At 39.2% G+C, this 16,194-nt stretch overlaps 1 protein-coding gene across 2 annotated transcripts in view; it reads left to right on the forward strand.

The window, feature by feature from the left end:
- Positions 1–16,194, forward strand: part of UBR1 (ubiquitin protein ligase E3 component n-recognin 1) — a 159,061-nt gene that overhangs the window by 852 nt on the left and 142,015 nt on the right. The gene's annotated exons all lie outside the window — the stretch shown is intronic.

Below are 16,194 nucleotides of genomic sequence, written 5' to 3' on the forward strand. Positions count from 1 at the left end.
AAAAAAAAAAAAAAAAAACGGGAAGGCAGAGATAGTAAATTTGAGTCAATAGTCTGACTACAGGGAGAAAGCTGACTGAGGAGGATAAGAGGTAGGGGGGCAACATTAGGGAATGTTCTGGATGTCCCCAGGCACCTAGTGGGGAGGTATATAGAAAATATTCAAATATTGGTCACTGCATGCTGAGAAGAGTTTTATTAATTTATCTTTATTGGTGCATATAGAAAGGTGTGGGATTACACCTCTTTCTGAAGTTTCTTTGGTTTGTAGTTTTAATAAAATCATTTTTGAAGTATTTTAATCCTGCAGACACTTGAGCATTGTTTTATGAGAGAACAGAGTGAGCTCCAGGAAAGAGTCCACCTCAGGGACTGAAGAGACTGGCTGGGAGACAGAAATCAGGTGGGGAAGGAGTTAGACTAAGGGTTTGGCCATCAACTAGGGCAGTGCTTGCAACCATCCTCTACCCCAAGTAGCAGTTCAACCTCATTTCACCGTATTGAAGGGGAAAGCATGTGTTTGAGATGATAAGAAATGGGAAGATAGGGAAACTTTAGAAGCAGCTGAAACATCTGGTCTTAATGTAAAGCTGTGCGTCTTACATCTTCTAAGTAGTGGAGAAACTGTGCTGTGGTCAGAAGTGTTATCGTAATTTTGTATTGCTAAAGATGACTAGTGTGTATTTAAAGCTTTGATATATTAATTCTTTCCAGGTGGTACCAAAAAACCTCATCAATCTGGATCTTACTTATTTGGGATTGGAGATAATGGTACAGGAATTCAGCTAGAATTATGTTGCAAACTCTTCAATATTAGATTTCTTTGGGCAAGGTTTTGGGTTTTGCAAGATAGTAGGTAGATGACAAGAGAAGTGTAAAAGCCTCAGGTAACTCACACTCTAGAGACACAGGTAGGACAAGTGCTCAAATTTTAATACAAGATAGGGTGATGTAAGTGAATGAAGACCTGTGACTGGTGAGCCTCCTGATCACTTTTTTGGCTTGGCTGTCTCTATTTTAGGACTCTAGACATCTTCCTAGTTTCCTATTCTTTTTAAAAATACCACCTTCAATTTTATCCTGACAATGGAGTAAGACACTGGCTTTTCCAGTTTACTTCTTCTCGATTAAGCGATTAAGCGAAGTGAGCTCAGAGATTCTTTAACATTTGAATGATTTGAATCTTAAATCACCATTGGGAGGCAGGGAAAAACAAAATAGTAAATATGGAACAGTTACAGAGGTCTAAGAAATCTTACCAATTCCATTAGAGTCTTGTCCCTGGGTATTATATAGTTTCTGTAATTCTTAAATCAAACTTCTGTCTTAGAGCCCAGGTCTTTTTTTTTTTTTTTTTTTTTTTTTTGGGGACCACTGCGCCACCAGGGAAGCCCCCAGGTCTTTTTTTTACTGTCATGTTGCAATCAACAGGCATGAAGTCTCTCAAATTCCTGACATCACATAACATGCAATTAGAGTGAAGTTATAGGTATGAATTATTGGACATTTATTAGAAGAGCCATTGCTTAAGAATAATTAGGGGAGTTGATTCTGTAGGTCTAGGGTGGGGTCTGAGAATTTGCATTTTCACAAGCATGCACTGCAAATGAAGTCCTGGTCTGTGGGCCACAGAGTAAGATTTAGCCAGAGACATTTAGAAGTTCTCAGTATAGAGTTGACAGTTGAGGTTGTGGGGATGGATAAGATCTTTGAGGAGGAAAGTCTGTGTTTGTGTGTGTGTTTATACATACACAGAGAGAAAGAGACAGTCACACAGAGAGGGAGGGAGGAAGAGAGGGAGAAGCGAGGAAGACAGGAATGATTGAATTTCAGGGATAGACAGTGGAGGAAGGAGCTAGAAAGGGAGCAGCCAAGCAGGTAGGAGGTGAGAGTAGTGCAGTGTCATAGGGTGTAGTTTCTAGGAGAGGGCAGTTTATTGGGTCTAGGGAGGTGAAGAGTGAGAAAAATTGGGAACTCATAGTATGTGGAGTGGTCTGACAGAACTTCTGCCTTCTGTCTTCATTAACTGGATTTTCTTTAGTAAGTCCATCTCAAAAGATGCCTCCTGGTATGGTACTAAACTCTTTTCTTTTCCCTGTCTACATCCTCTGCCCATGTGATTTCATCCAGTTCTGTGGCTTTAAATACCATCTGTATTCGTTCAGTTCCCAAATTTGTATCTCAGGGTCATCTCACTTTTGAGCTCCACAGTCACAGGTCCGTCTGCCTGCTTGACATATCCACTTGGATGTCTGAAAAGTGTTTCAAACGGAGAATTAATTAGGAAGCTACTACAGTAACCAAGCCATAGTTGCTGGTGGCTTGTACTAAAGCGATATCACTGGAGATGAAGAGAAGTGGATGGATTGGGGAGAGATTTTGGAAGTATGGTAGAAGTAGAAAGATTTGTTTATGGTTTAGGCATGAGGGAAAAGGGAAGAAACAGATGACATCTGGATCCCCAGTTTTTGACTTAAGTATTCATGCTTGTGGCTGTGTCATATACTGAGAGGAAAGACCAGGTTTTGGGAGGGCAAAGAAGGGAGACATCAAGTTTTGTTATCCCTGTCTCAGTAGATGACACTTCCATAATAGCTCTTGAATACAAACAATTCTGTCTGTCTCCACTCCATCTCTTTAGTCCTAGCCACCATCTGTTGCCTAGGCAACTGCAGTGGCCTTTTAACTGGTCTCTTAGCTTCTGTTTTTGCCCTCTTCCAGTCCATTCTCCACGGAGCAGCCAGAGAAATCTTTGTAAGACTAAATCAGATCATGTCCATCTCTTGCCTAAATCCTTCAGTGGTTTCCCATCTACTTGGAAAAAAATCTAAACTCATTGCATTTTCTTCAAGATCTGGCCTGATCCAGCCCCTCCATCTCCCCTCATTTTCTGTTACTTTCTCTTCATTCACTTTTAGCCACCCTAGCTTCCAAAATAAGTCCAAGCTCTGTCTTACTTCAGGGCCTGTGCCTTTGCTTGCTGTTCTTTTTCATAGAGTGTTTTTCCTCTGTTTTTTCTTGATACTTACCTTGTCTAAAAGATGGGTTCCTTTTACCATTCTCTGTCAAAGCACCCTGTTAATTTCCTCCACTGCACTTATTACAATCTGTGATTACTGTATTGTCTTTATTTATTTAAATGTCTGTTTCTCCTACCAGAATGTAAGTTCCGTGAAGGCAAGGATCATGTCTGACTTGATCATGATCACTTCCTGATCATGTCAAGGAAAAATTATCTACAATCTCATGCGTATAGGGGATCTTTAAGAGATAACATAGTCTTTTTATAGTGGACTTTAAAATATTGAGATATAGAGGAAGGAATGAGAAGTTATATGCTATTTTCAGTGGAGGTGATTTTCCTTAGAAATCTGTATCTCTTATTTTAGGCCAGAGCACAGCTTTCTGTAGTAAGAACATACTTAGAGTGAGAAAATGAGGATGAAAACCAAAGTTCCTCTTTTTAAAAAATAAATAAATTTATTTGTTTATTTTTGGCTGCATTGGGTCTTTGTTGCTGTGTGCAGGCTTTCTGTAGTTGCAGTGAGTGGGGGCTACTCTTGGTTGCGGTGTGCAGGCTTCTCGTTGTGGTGGCTTCTCTTATTGAGGAGCACGGGTTCTAGGCACGCGGGCTGCAGTAGTTGTGGCACGCGGGCTCAGTAGTTGTGGCACACGGGCTTAGTTGCTCCGCGGCACATGGGATCTTCCTGGACCCGGGATTGAACCCATGTCCCCTGCATTGGCAGGCGGATTCCATAGCAGAACCTAGTGACAGTTACTTTTTCATCAGCATCTCCTAATTTCTATTGTAGGCAGCTAGGGAAAATTCTGATTTTCAGTACCAAATTCTGTAGAGTCCGATGAAGTTAAGTTTTAAAACTGCAAGTCAAGAGTGACAGCTTCGGGCTTCCCTGGTGGCGCCGTGGTTGAGAATCTGCCTGCCAATGCAGGGGACACGGGTTCAAGCCCTGGTCTGGGAAGATCCCACGTGCTGTGGAGCAACTAGGCCCACGAGACACAACTACTGAGCCTGCGCGTCTGGAGCCTGTCCTCTGCAACAAGAGAGGCCGCGACAGTGAGAGGCCCGCGCACCGTGATGAAGAGTGGCCCCCGCTTGCCACAACTAGAGAAAGCCCTCGCACAGAAACGAAGACCCAACACAGCCAAAAATAAATAAATTAATTAAAATAAAAAATAAAAATTAAAAAAGAGTGACAGCTTCAGTCCTACTAGTAATTTATCTAGATGAGCTGGTGCTTGAGACTGACTGCTTATGTTTAATAACAGACATTGTCTTGCAAATAAAAAGTTTTTTGTCCTCAGTACTGCATAGAGTGTCTGTCTGGGTAGATATGTATATAAATCAGTGATGCAGGATGAACCAATGCAGTATCCTGCCCGTCCTTTCTTCGTGTGTGCTGGCTTTGAGGGTTACCTCAGATTTCTTTGAAGGTGTTAATCATATGTTGTGTTCTGTGAAACAATTTTCTTTAAGCTTTTAACTCAGATGGCTTAAAACAAACTATTAAGACCTCTTTAGTCATGAGTGATTTCTGTGAACTCCTATGTGTTCTTCTAAGATATTCTGGTTCACATGCCTCCTGTTGAAGAAACAAAAGTTATTTCATGAGTTTGTTTTTTTAAAGCATTTGGTACAGCTTTTTTTTTTTAATGTTGTTACACCCTGTAGTAAGCTAAGTGCTCATGGAAATACGCTCTACTAAATAATGCTATTGAAAGACCCCAGAAGAGTTATTGTGCTTCCATAAGTGCCTACTTGCTATCCAGGAATGACACAGGCCCTGTCCAGAATGGAGTTTGTTTTTGATCACTTGAATGTAATTCTCCTTCTAATAGTTTACGTAATGCTATTCTTCAGAACGAAGTCTGTTTGACTTGTTTGGAGGAGTGGGGCTATAACCACTTAATGTGTCTTTATGGACTACCTTTTAAAAGTCCTTTGAACTTTTGGTATTGTTGGATAAGCTAGAAATGACTTTAGCCACAGGGGGGAAAATCTGTAAATTTATGCATTTATGTTTTTATATATACATACTCTGCCTTGCAATCTAAGAAAGAATTTTAGTTGTATTGGAAATATTTATTCAATACAGTAGAAAGAGAATATGAGATATGTACCCCATAGTGTAGGAAACCAAATTTCATTCATCCAGAGACTTCAAGGAGAGCTTAGAAAATTGGAGCATGAGCCTATGGTCAGAGCAGAAAAGGAAGAGAAAGGCTTAGAAGGGATGGTATGCTTTTGAAAACTAAATTCTGACAGCATGAATATATGTATATTATCTCAACAGGAAAGAAGAGAGAGGGGCCTTATTTGTCACACTACTCTATATTTGATTCTGGCTAATTTTATCAATGCCATGAGGACATAGTAGAGTTATGTATGAAACAACACAAGGCTTAACAGACATAGGACCGATATGTTATAGGACACACACATAAAATCTCCTTAGGCTAAATTTTGCATCAAAACTAACAAGGTGAAATTTAATTGCCACGAAAGTAAAGACTATGTCTAGGACTGGGTATTTGTGTGTAGGACTAGGTCTTTTATGTGAATGATTTGAGGGTTTTAGTTTTCTGCAAACTCACTAAGTCATAATGTGATGTGGCTGCCAAACAAACAAAAAAGTGAACTTTTAAAGCAGTTTAGTGTCCTGGATAAGGAAGGTAATAAGCAGTCCCACTCCTATGTACAGAGACATATTGTGCATGTTCTATGTAAGAGAGAGAGTGCATGTTCTATGTAACATGGAGAGTGGGCTGGATACCATGTCATTAGGGATGGCTAAGTTTCATTTCTAGGAATGAACAGATTTCTTTAGTTTCTACATTCCTGTTTAGCCATGGAATAAAGAAACTAATGAGAGACATAATATTTAGCTTCATTTATTTGATAGGTTGTTGGGTGAAAGAGCAGAGTAATTTGTATTGGATTATTTCAGGCAGCATAGGATAAAAGTTACAGGAAAGTAGATTTTGGTTTAATTATGAGCTGTAAGAATGGAAGTTGGCTGAGTGGATGTGTTCAGACAGGCTTAGGGAGCTGATTATCAGATATGTTTTAGACAGGGTTTCCCTATGGGATAAGTGGGTGCACTAGGGTTTTTGTTGTTTGCTTGTTTTTAAACTTCATAAACCTGTCAAATAGTATTACAAGAAAATTTAGTATAACCAAAAGATTTCTTGGTGCCTAGAGGTGCTACAATTACTAGTCCAGTACTTGCTTTGAGCAGTTCTGCCACCTCCAGATTTTGTTATACCTTTAAAACAGGGGAATTAAAAACAGAATTACAGGCCTTCCATAGATGTCCATCAGTTATCTAAGGAAGGGTAAATTGTGATTTGAACAAAAGGAACCTAGTGTACTTTAAGTTCTGTTTTCAGACTGATGTTACCAGTCATCCCAGTCCCTGGGTCAGAGTTGAAAACATATTTTTTAATCTCCATGGGGATGAGGAAAATGTTTGGAATGTTTGGGGATTTAAATGTTGTGAGAATTTGTTTTTACAGGACAGTCAATTGGGAAAGTCTTCCCTTAACTCCAGATGTTGAAAAAAGCTTTTTTCCCTGAAAATGAAAATAAAAATTTCTTAATTTAATCATGTCTCAAATTGGAGAAAATACTAAAAGCAACCAACCAAAGAATCAAACCTACTCCAGTCACCAGTAATTCCTGAACATGTCACCCAGTAGAATACATCCTGTATAGTTTTTCTTATCTAGAAAAAAACCCCAGAAATCTTAGTTGAAAAAAAATTTTTCATACTTGCAGCAGTCATCTAGGAAAAAAATTTTGTGAAACAGCGTAATTGTACTTTATCTCCTGTAAGAATTTCGTAAACAGTTTTAGAAGGCTTAATGTTATTATTTGCTTTGTTCTCTTTAGCAAGAAGTCTATAACTTTCAACAATAACTGAGACCTTTTGTTAAGTACTTGAGATAGGCTTGTGTGAATACAAGGATTTGGAAGGAAAGTTCCTTCCTTCAAGGAGCTGAAAATCTGGTTGAAGAGGCTCGATGTACACATTTAAAGGTAACTAATGTTATCTGGCAAAGGTACAGGTGCTGAATGAGTACCTTCTTTAGTAAGTGCTGCATTGGAGTTACAGGGGAGAGAAATTTTCTTAAATGGGTCAGTGAAGTGTTCATGGAGGTGGGCTTTGAGCTAAATCGACCTTAAGGAACAACTAAGGTGGGGGGAGGTGGAAGGATAGAGAGCTAGTGGTAAGGTCAGTGGAGAGGGCATTGATGGCATCAACACCCAGACATTCTGTCCAAATCATCCAATTATGTAAAGATAACATTTTAAAATATCAGTTCCTCAGACTGAGACATGTAATGACAGGGATATAATTTAAGAATATTTAGTGGTATTCATTTAGAGGGAAAAATTAAAAAGAAGGCAAAGCTTTGTTTTTTGTTTTGTTTCACTATTAAAGTGAAATTGAACAAGTCTTATGGGTAAATTTAAAAGAATAATGTATTTATATTTTGTTAAGTAGAATGAACACTGAACTCTGGGAGTCAGGATACCTAAGTTCTATTCCTGACCCTGATAGTATTCAGTCTTGAACAAGCCAGTTTACTTTTTCCTTGTCACTCAGTTTTAAATGAAGGACTTGAACCAGAATAGATCCCTTAGGTTTTTGGTGATTCTCAAGTTTCTCATGTTCTTGAAAATATTCTTGAAAACTAGAACAGAAACTAGTTCTGTGCCTTCCATAATTAGGAAGGACAGAAAAAGGTTTTTGTTTGGTGTATAGGACTGAATATACAGGATTTTTTTTTTTCTTTAGTGCTGTTTGAAGAAAAGAACTTTAGGTACACCATAGAACATTAAATCTGCTAGTTATAGTTGTTGCCAGGTATGCAGAGAACACAAGTTGTTGGTTTGTGAGTATCCTAGAAAAGTTGGAGTTAGAATATTGGAAGGTTTAGTTCATTTTTTAAAAAAAGATTTTAGTAAAATATTAAAAATTTTACAGTTAAAAAATTACTCCCAAAATATGGAATCACTGTAAGGATATTATTCATATTAGGTAAGCAGACATACAAATTCCATGAAAGTATGCTAAAATCCCACTACCCACTACTGTTAACATTTTGGTATATATTCCATCTAACTTTTTCCCCATGTTAATATATATAACACTTAACCAAAATGAGATTTTTTTTTTTTGCGGTTCGCGGGCCTCTCACTGCTGTGGCCTCTCCCGCTGCGGAGCACAGGCTCCGGACGCGCAGGCTCAGCGGCCATGGCTCACGGGCCCAGCGGCTCCGCGGCACGTGGGATCCTCCCGGACCAGGGCACGAACCCGTGTCCCCTGCATCGGCAGGCAGACTCTCAACCGCTGCGCCACCAGGGAAGCCCCCAAAATGAGATTTTATACACACTGCTTTGTAACCTACTTTAATGTACTGTGTGTCTTCAATGCCTTTCCATTAGATGGAAATAGACATCTTCAGCTATCAGCTCTTTTTTTCTAACTTCTTATTTTGAACTCATTTTAGACTTTTAGAAAACTTAGAAAAATAACACAGACAGTTCTCTTATATCCCTCACTCCTGCATCCCCTAATGCTAACATCTCACATAAATGTAGAACAATTATTAGGGACCAGAAATTAATATTGCTACTAACTAAACGACAGACCTTATTCAAATTTTACCAGTTTTCCTACTAATATCCTTCTTCTGTTCCAGGATCCTATTGAGGATCCCACCTGACATCCCACCTGTTTGTCTCTTCTAGTATGTAACAATGTCTCACTTTCTCCATAGTCTCCTTCCAGTTTGTAAGTGTCTTGGTCTTTCCTTGTTTTTCATGACCTTGACATGACTACTCAAGAATATTGAACAGTAACTTTGTGTCATGTTCCTTAATTTGGGTTTGATGTTTTCTTTTTTTTAACATCTTTATTGGGGTATAATTGCTTTACAATGGTGTGTTAAATTTCCCCCGGGGAAGTTGTCCCTGGATCCCGGGAACCTGGCAGTGGTGGGCTGCACAGGCTCCGCGGAAGAGGGGTGTGGAGAGTGACCTGTGCTCGCACACAGGCCCCTTGGTGGTGGCAGCAGCAGCCGTAGCGTCTCCTGCCCGTCTTTGGGGTCCGCGCTTTTAGCCGCGGCTCGCGCCCGTCTCTGGGGTTCGCGCTTTTAGCCGCGGCTCCCGCCCCTCCCTGGAGGGCCCTTTAAAAACCCAAGCTTCAGCTCGCAGCCCCGCCCGCCCCGGCGGGTGAGCAGACAAGCCTCTCGGGCTGGTGAGTGCCGGTCGGCACCGATCCTCTGTGCGGAAATCTCCCCACTTTGCCCTCCGCACCCATCGCTGTGCATTACTCCGCGGTTGCGAAGCTCACCCCTCCGCCTCCCGCAGTCTCCGCCTGCGGAGGGGCTTCCTAGTGTGTGGAAACTTTTCCTCCTTCACAGCTCCCTCCCACTGGTGCAGGTGCCGTCCTTATTCTTTTGTCTCTGTTTTTTCTTTTCTTTTGCCCTACCCAGGTACGTGGGGAGTTTCTTGCCTTTTGGGAGGTCTGAGGTCTTCTGCTAGCCTTCAGTAGGTGTTCTGTAGGAGTTGTTCCACGTGTAGATGTATTTCTGGTGTATCCGTGGGGAGGAAGGCGATTTCTGCGTCTTACTCTTCCGCCATCTTCAAGGTCCCCCCGATGTTTTCTTAAGTTTGGAATGAGGGCATACATTTTTGGCAAGAATAACACAAAAATGGTACCATATCCTTCTCAGTGAATCATATTAAGGGATTCTTGATATCAATATTTCTTATTACTGGTGATATTTATCTTAATCATTTGGTTAAGTTGGTATCTGCAGGGTTTCTCTGCTTTACACTTACTATCTTTTTCCCTTTGTAGTTAATAAGTATCTTCAAGGGAGATACTTTGAGAGTATTTGGCATCATTTTATTTTTAAAAAATTTTAAATTGATTTTAATTGGAGTATAGTTGCTTAACAGTGTTCTGTATTTGGCATCATTTTAAATGGGTGTATTCCTATAGTTTTTTGAGTGGCTCCCCCACCCTGCCCCTTGATTGCAGAGGTATTGACACTTGTCAAACAAGGTCAAACAGAATTACATTGTTTGAAGTAAAAAGTGAAAATTCTTAGACCCTCTCCGCAATTCCTTTTCTCCATGTAATCACTGTAAACAGTTTGATGTTTCTCTTTCTAGACACTTAACTCCATATTTAGGAAACATCTATATATATATCTATACATTTATATACAAGTGTGTATGTTGAATTAGGAAACTCAAATTTGTAGAAATACATAAAGTAAATATAATTTACGTTTTCATTTAATTTACAAAAATGAAATTTTATTATTTTAAACTTGCTTTTTCGGGCTACAGTATTTTATGATATTCTGACTGCATAGAATGGTATAGATGTATCTTTATTGATAGACATTTAGGTGGACATTTTTTCACAGTTACAAGTAACATTGTGCACATAGTGGAATATATATATATATATTCACAGTAGGGCAGGTGTGGCTAAATGATAGATTCCATCATTTCTTTAAACTATTCCCCTATTGATGGACATTCAGTTTTTTTTTCCTGATATGAATAACTTTGTACATGAAATGTGTAGATGGCAAAAGCTTTAAAATGATCTAATAGATAATCTATATAGTAAAAATTGAAATAGTAAAAATGGGTATGTAGTGAAAAATAAATACAGGGGTCTTTCCACTGTTAACAATGTATTTTGAATCCTTTCAGAGGGTTTCTACTCAAACGTAAGCATATACATATATATCTCCTCTTCATTTTCTTCCCTTCTTCCTTTATAAATGGTAGCATACAGTACTTACTGTTCTGTACCTTTTGTTTTTTTGTGTGTTTTTTTTTAGTATTAGTTGTTTTTTTTGTTTGTTTTATACTACAGGTTCTTATTAGTCATCAATTTTATGCACATCAGTGTATACATGTCAATCCCAATCGCCCAAATGAGCACACCAACATCCCCACCCCACCACAGTTTTCCCACCTTGGTGTCCATACGTTTGTTCTCTACATCTGTGACTCAACTTCTGCCCTGCAAACTGGTTCATCTGTACCATTTTTCTAGGTTCCACATACATGCGTTAATATACGATATTTGTTTTTCTCTTTTTGACTTACTTCACTCTGTATGACAGTCTCTAGATCCATCCACGTCTCAACAAATGACCCAATTTCGTTCCTTTTTATGGCCGAGTAATATTCCATTGTATATATGTACCACAACTTCTTTATCCATTCGTCTGTTAATGGGCATTTAGGTTGCTTCCATGACCTGGCTATTGTAAATAGTGCTGCAATGAACATTGGGGTGCATGTGTCATTATAAATTATGGCTTTCTTTGGGTATATGCCCAGTAGTGGGATTGCTGGATCGTATGGTAATTCTATTTTTAGTTTTTTAAGGAACCTCCATACTGTTCTCCATAGTGGCTGTATCAATTTGCATTCCCAACAACAGTGCAAGAGGGTTCCCTTTTCTTCGCACCCTCCCCAGGATTTGTTGTTTGTAGATTTTCTGATGATACCCATTCTAACTGGTGTGAGGTGATACCTCACTGTAGTTTTGATTTGCATTTCTCTAGTAATTAGTGACATTGAGCAGCTTTTCATGTACTTCTTAGCCATCTGTATGTCTTCTTTGGAGAAATGTCTATTCAGGTCTTCTGCCCATTTTTGGATTGGGTTGTTTGCTTCTTTAATATTGAGCTGCATGAGCTGTTTATATATTTTGAAGATTAATCCTTTGTCCGTTGATTCATTTGCAAATATTTTCTCCCATTCTGAGGGTTGTCTGTTCGTCTTGTTTATGGTTTCCTTTGCTGTGCAAAAGCTTTTAAGTTTCATTAGGTCCAATTTGTTTATTTTTGTTTTCATTTCCATTACTCTAAGAGGTGGATCAAAAAAGATCTTGCTGTGATTTATGTCAAAGAGTGTTCTTCCTATGTTTCCCTCTGAGAGTTTTATAGTGTCCGGTCTTACATCTAGGTCTCGAATACATTTTGAGTTTATTTTTGTGTATGGTGTTAGGGAGTGTTGTAATTTTATTCTTTTACATGTAGCTGTCCAGTTTTCCCAGCACCACTCATTGAAGAGACTGTCTTTTCTCCATTGTATATCTTTGCCTCCTTTGTCATAGATTAGTTTACCATAGGTGTGTGGGTTTATCTCTGGGCTTTCTGTTTTGTTCCACTGATCTATCTTTCTGTTTTTGTGTCAATACCATATTGTCTTGATTACTGTAGCTTTGTAGTCTAGTCTGAAGTCAGGGAGTCTGATTCCGCCAGCTCCATTTTTTACCCTCAAGACTGCTTTGGCTATTCGGGGTCTTTTGTGTCTCCATACAAATTTTAGGATGATTTGTTCTAGTTCCGTAAAAAATGCCATTGGTAATTTGATAGGGATTGCATTGAATCTGTAGATTGAGTCTGGTTTTGGTATCAGGGTGATGATGGCCTCATAGAATGAGTTTTAGAGTGTTCCTTTCTCTGCAATATTTTGGAAGAATTTGAGAAGGATGGGTGTTAGCTCTTCTCTAAATGTTTGATAGAATTCACCAGTGAAGTCATTTGGTCCTGGACTATTATTTGTTGGAAGATTTTAAATCACAGTTTCAATTTCATAACTTGTGATTGGTCTGTTCATATTTTCTATTTCTTCCTGGTTCAGTCTTGGAAGGTTATACCTTTCTAAGAGTTTGTCCATTTCTTCCAGTTGGTCCATTTTTTTGGCATATAGTTGTTTGTAGTGTTCTCTTAGGATGCTTTGTATTTCTGCGGTGTCTGTTGTAACTTCTCCTTTTTCATTTCTAATTTTATTGATTTGAATCTTCTCCCTCTTTTTCTTGATGAGGCTGGCTAAAAGTTTATCAATTATGTTTATCTTCTCAAAAAACCAGCTTTTAGTTTTATTGATCTTTGCTATTGTTTTCTTTGTTTCTATTTCATTTATTTCTGCTCTGATCTTTATGATTTCTTCTGGTAACTTGGGGTATGTTTGTTCTTCTTTCTCTAGTTCATTTAGGTGTAAGTTTAGATTGTTTACTTGAGATTTTTCTTGTTTCTTGATGTAGGCTTGTATAGCTATACGCTTCCCCTTAGAATTGCTTTTGCTGCCTCCCACAGGTTTTGGGGTCGTTGTGTTTTCATTGTCACTTCTCTCTCGGTATTTTTTGATTTCCTCTTTGATTTCTTCAGTGATCTCTTGGTTATTTAGTAATGTATTGTTTATCCTCGATGTGTTTGTGTTTTTTACGTTTTTTCCCCTGTAATTCATTTCTAATCTCATAGTGTTGTGGTTAGAAAAGATGCTTGAAATGATTTCAATTTTCTTAAATTTACTGAGGCTTGATTTGTGATCCAAGATATGATCTATCCTGGAGAATGTTCCATGCACACTTGAGAAGAAAGTGTAATCTGCTGTTTTTGGATGGAATGTCCTATAAATATCAATTCAATGTATCTGGTCTATTGTGACATTTAAAGCTTATGTTTCCTTATTTGTTTTCATTTTGGATGATCTGTCCATTGGTGTAAGTGAGGTGTTAAAGTCCCTCACTATTATTGCGTTACTGTCAATTTCCTCTTTTATAGCTGTTAGCAGTTGCTTTATGTATTGCGGTGCTCCTATGTTGGGTGCATATATATTTATAATTGTTATATCTTCTTCTTGGATTGATCCTTTGATCATCATGTAGTGGCCTTCCTTGTCTCTTGTAACATTCTTTATTTTAAAGTCTATTTTATCTGATATGAATATTGCTACTCCAGCTTTCTTTTGATTTCCATTTGCATGGAATATATTTTTCCATCCCCTCACTTTCAGTCTGTATGTGTCCCTAGGTCTGAAGTAGGTCTCTTGTAGACAGCATATATATGGGTCTTGTTTTTGTATCCATTCAGCAAGCCTGTGTCTTTTGGTTGGAGCATTTAATCCATTCACATTTAAGGTAATTATTGATATTTATGTTTTATGACCATTTTCTTAATTGTTTTGAGTTTGTTTTTGTAGGTCCTTTTCTTCTCTTGTGTTTCCCACTTAGAGAAAAGTTCCTTTAGCATTTGTTGTAGAGCTGATTTGGTGGTGCTGAATTCTCTTAGCTTTTGCTTGTCTGTAAAGCTTTTGATTTCTCCATCGAATGTGAATGAGATCCTTGCCAGGTAGAGTAATCTTGGTTGTAGGTTCTTCCCTTTCATCACTTTAAGTATATCATGCCACTCCCTTCTGGCTTGTAGAGTTTCTGCTGAGAAATCAGCTGTTAACCTTATGGGAGTTCCCTTGTATGTTGTCATTTTTCCCTTGCTGCTTTCAATAATTTTTTTTGTCTTTAATTTTTGCCAATTTGATTACTATGTGTCTCGATGTGTTTCTCCTTGGGTTTATCCTGTATGGGACTCACTGAGCTTCCTGGACTTGGGTGGCTCTTTCCTTTCCCATGTTAGGGAATTTTTCGGCTATAATCTCTTCACATATTTTCTTGGGTCCTTTTTCCCTCTCTTCTCTTTCTGGGACCCCCATAATGCGAAGGTTGTTGCATTTAATGTTGTCCCAGAGGTCTCTTAGGCTGTCTTCATTTCTTTTCATTCTTTTTTCTTTATTCTGTTATGCAGCAGTGAATTCCACCATTCTGTCTTCCAGGTCACTTATCCGTTCTTCTGCCTCAGTTACTCTGCTATTGATTCCTTCAACTGTAGTTTTCATTTCAGTTATTGTATTGTTCATCTCTGTTTGTTTGTTCTTTAATTCTTCTAGGTTTTTGTTAAGCATTTCTTACATCTGCTCGATCTTTGCCTCCATTCTTTTTCCAAGGTCTTAGATCAACTTCACTATCATTATTCTGAATTCTTTTTCTGGAAGGTTGCCTATCTCCACTTTATTTAGTTGTTTTTCTGGGGTTTTGTCTTGTTCCTTTATCTGGTATATAGCCCTTTGCCTTTTCATCTTGTCTATATTTCTGTGAATATGGTTTTTGTTCCACAGGCTGCAGGATTGTAGTTCTTCTTGCTTCTGCTGTCTGCCCTCTGGTGGATGAGGCTGTCTAAGAGGCTTGATGGGAGGGACTGGTGGTGGATAGAGCTAACTGTTGCTCTGGTGGGCAGAGGTCAGTAAAACTTTAATCCACTTGACTGTTAATGGGTGGGGATGGGTTCCCTCCCTGTTGGTTGTTTGGCCTGAGGCAACCCAACACTGGAGCCTACCTGGGCTCTTTGGTGGGGCTAATGGCAGACTCTGAGAGGGCTCGCGCTAAGGAGTATTTCCCAGAACTTATGCTGCCAGTGTCCTTGTCTCCACAGTGAAACAGTGCCACCCCCCGCCACTGCAGGAGACCCGCCAACAGTAGCAGGTAGGTCTGGTTCAGTCTCCCCTGGGTCCCAATATGCACACTGCTTTGTGTGTGTCCTCCAAGAGTGGAGTCTCTGTTTCCCCCAGTCCTGTCGAAGTCCTGCAATCAATTCCCTCTAGGCTTCAACGTCTGATTCTCTACGAATTCCTCCTCCCATTGCCGGACCCCCGGTTGGGAAGCCTGACGTGGGGCTCAGAACCTTCACTCCAGTGGGTGGAGTTCTGTGGTATAAGTGTTCTCCAGTCTGTGAGTCACCCACCCCCCCGTTATGGGATTTGAGTTTACTGTGATTGTGCCCCTCCTACCATCTCATTGTGGCTTCTCCTTTGTCTTTGGATGTGGGGTGTCTTTTTTGGTGAGTTCCAGTGTATTCCTGCCAATGATTGTCCAGCAGCTAGTTGTGATTCTGGTGTTCTCGCAAGAGGGAGTGAGAGCACATCCTTCTACTCAGCCATCTTGGTTCCTCCCACCTGTTTTTTCTTCTTTAAAAATATAACTTGAAGAATGTTCCATAGCAGTACATATAGATATCTGCCCCCCTTTTTTATAATGGCTGCATTGAATTTATGTACCATGACTTATTCAACTCTTCTTATGGAGCATTTAGGTTGTTTCCAGTCTCTTATTTATTTATTATTTTTTTAATTTAAATTTTATTTTTATTTATTATTTAAAACATAATTTATTTAGTTGTGTTGGGTCTTAGTTGCGGCAGGTGGGCTCCTTAGTTGCCACACGTGGGCTCCTTAGTTGCTGCAAGTGGGGCTCCTTAGTTGCGGCAGGTGGGCTCCTTAGTTGCGGCTCGCAGG

Source organism: Neophocaena asiaeorientalis, unplaced genomic scaffold, assembly GCF_003031525.2.
Source record: "Neophocaena asiaeorientalis asiaeorientalis breed wild unplaced genomic scaffold, Neophocaena_asiaeorientalis_V1.1 scaffold119, whole genome shotgun sequence".
Classification (NCBI taxonomy): Eukaryota; Metazoa; Chordata; class Mammalia; order Artiodactyla; family Phocoenidae; genus Neophocaena; species Neophocaena asiaeorientalis.